General features: G+C 49.8%; 1 protein-coding gene and 1 pseudogene across 1 annotated transcript in view; both read left to right on the plus strand.

The window, feature by feature from the left end:
- Positions 1 to 3,019, plus strand: part of LOC109475400 (polycystic kidney disease protein 1-like 2) — a 12,296-nt gene that overhangs the window by 7,948 nt on the left and 1,329 nt on the right. The gene's annotated exons all lie outside the window — the stretch shown is intronic.
- LOC109475401 lies at positions 830 to 2,941 on the plus strand (annotated as a pseudogene).

The following is a 3,019-nucleotide window of genomic DNA, read 5'->3' on the forward strand; positions in this document are numbered from 1 at the left end:
GCTCTTCTGGATAGTCCACATGTATCGAGAGCCGTTCCTGGGGCAAATCTACATGCTTGGATACACAGAGACTATCCAGAACTGTGCCTGTTCCTAATCCTAACCCATTCATGCATAGAGATAGGTAGGCATGGTTCTGGATACGATATCCATCCAGCCTAAAGTGTGTTTCTGTCCCTGGTGCTGAAACCTTGGCTGTTGTAGCACAGATGTCAAACTAGGTGATGTCACTCCCTTCTTTTCATGTGCACAGCCTTAAATTGACTCAGATGACAGAAGCAAGAGTAGTTTTTATAAATACTGTAAGTCTCTTTAGATTCGCGGGGCCTAAAGTTCGCGGTTTCGGGGAAATGGACAATCCGCGGTATTTTTAGATTCGCGCTGACCATATCAAAAATTTTTTAGTAATTTTTGGGGAGGGCGCGGCAAGAAAAAGAGAAGTGTGGAAGCGCTTAGGCAGACACTCGCGCCGGTTCCTTTTCATCATTTTCCCTTCCGCGGTTACGCTAAGTGACTGTCATGTCGGCACGTCAGCGGCCCCGCGATCATACGACTTCAATCAGCTTGCCGACTGCGCGCAACAATCACAAATATAGAGACGTCTGGAGCGCTTTGAAAGACATCGTACCGTCGCCCTCCCAGCCCCGCCTTGCGCGCGGGCCCGGCACGCGCCGTTCAACATTGCAACACTCAAAAATAAAAACAAACCTTTGTCTGACTGTCGGTGTGTTTATTTAACAGACAGTGTGTTTATTTAGCAGACAATTAGACGATACAGTATAAGAATTGTTGTTTTCCTGTAATGAATATGAATGTGCTAAATGGTTTCACATTGAAGCCTTACCTGAGATGAAGCGTTTCGCACCGAACACCTAATGTAAAGTCACACTTGGATGTCTGACAATTATGTAAAAACACTCTTTTAATGATAGCATCTTTCAACCTCATGTTACTGTTTCATGTCTTTACTTCAAACGTGTTTCCAGCAGGGAACAGGAGACACTGGTCTGGCAATGTTGTGTTATTTTTGGGGAATAAAGGAAGGGGGTTCTGGCGTTTTAAATCCATTCTCATTGCGAGAGCGACCCGTACGACTCATCATGCTGAACTGGCTGAAGAAATCCAACCCGTCTTTGCAGCGCTCGACCACGCCCGGTCTGCCCAACCCCGAGGACACCAAGAATCCCCAGGCAACCGCAGCGGCCAACAGGGAAGTGGCGAAGGTGATCGCGGAGACGGCAGAGGCAGGGAGCCGGCAGAAGAAACGTGGGAACTACGGCACGTACACCCCAGAGCAGCGAGCAAAAATCGCCAAGATGTGCATTGACATCGGACCTCAGAAGACGGCAGATCGCATGTCAGTAGAAGTCGGCCACAAACTCAACGAAAGCACCGTCCGGTACATCAAGAACAGCTACAACAAAGAAGTGAAACGCCGCGGCACAAACAGCGTGGAAACACTTCCACGTGCACGGATTGGCCGCCCGCTCAAGCTCGGGGACTTGGATGGAGAGTTGCAACAGTACCTGCGAAACCTGAGATCGGCTGGGGGCGTGGTTAACCGTCTCATGGTCATGGGGGCCGCCCGGGGACTGATCTTGGAGAAAGACCGCAGTCTCCTGGCCGAATACGGTGGGAACATTCATATCACAAAGGAATGGGCCAACTCCATTCTACGTAGGATGAACTTTGTGAAGCGTAAGGGGACAAAAGCAGCCAGGAAGGTTCCAGAGGACTTTGAAGAGACGAGGGACAAATTCTACGATCGCATCGAGGAAGCCGTCCGCGACAACGATATCCCCGACGAGATGATCGTGAACTGGGATCAGACTGGAGTTCCCATTGTACCGGTGGGCAAGTGGACCCTGGAGGAAGAAGGAGCGACGTACAGGTCCCGATCACCGGCCTTGAAGACAAGAGGCAGATCACGCTTCTCCTGACAACGTCTGTGTCTGGGAAGCTCCTCCCACCACAGGCGTTGTACCAGGGGAAGACAGAAGCGTGTCATCCCAAGTTCGACTTCCCCGAGGAGTGGGACATCCACCACACGGAATCCCACTCGTCAAACGGTGACAGCATGCTGCGCTACACCGAGAAGATTCTCATCCCTTACATGGAGAGCCAGCGGAGTCAGCTCGGGCTCGCCGCCGACCATCCCGGGCTGGCCATCTTTGATGTCTTCAAAGCCCACCGCAACCAGGACCTGCTACAGAAGTTGAGAGAGAATCACATTTTCCCCGTCTACGTCCCAGCTAGCTGCACCGGGGAGCTGCAACCTTTGGACGCCGACGGGGGAATCAACGATCTGCTGAAGCGAGACCTGAAGGCCAGCTTCGTGAAGTTCTACGCCGACACCTTCGCCAGGGAGAGGAAGGAGGGCCGGGAAGTCGCGAACGTCAAGGTGGACTTGAAACTGTCAACACTGAAGCCACTCCACGCCAACTGGCTGCTTGGTGCCTTTGACAGAGTGGGAAACGACTCGGCGGCCATCGAGAGGGGCTGGGAGCGTACCGGCATCCGGGCCGTGATCCAGAAGGCACGCCGGTAAAGTTTGGAACATTGACAAACTGATCTAGACTGTTTTACTGAAGATCACATGTAGATGTGTAAATCTTGTACGTGCGACTAGTGTGTAACATTCGTAAAAATATCTTCATACATATTCAGTACGCCGCTAAAACAAAAGCCGACGTAATTGTACTGTAAACACAGAAAAGCCACCACGCTTTTATGAACGCTAGATTCTATTTTTCCGCAGACGTTTGAGCTGGTTTCTTAAATTTTTTTACTGCAAAAATTACATGAACATTCTGAATATAGCCATGTTTAGATTATTTTGTAGCGTGTAACTTTAATTCATACATGACTCAGACCCAGCGGACCGTAAACACTTTGCAAAGAACTGTAATTTTGTAGCATCAAGTATCCTTGGTAGCATGTAGACTTGCAGACCTTTCTTCTTCCTGTGGAGAAAAAAAGAAGGAAAATAATTTTTGCTGAGGTTCTCATATGTACATTT

The sequence above is a fragment of the Branchiostoma belcheri genome, unplaced genomic scaffold (assembly GCF_001625305.1).
Source record: "Branchiostoma belcheri isolate BF01 breed outbred unplaced genomic scaffold, Haploidv18h27 scaffold338, whole genome shotgun sequence".
NCBI lineage: Eukaryota > Metazoa > Chordata > Leptocardii > Amphioxiformes > Branchiostomatidae > Branchiostoma > Branchiostoma belcheri.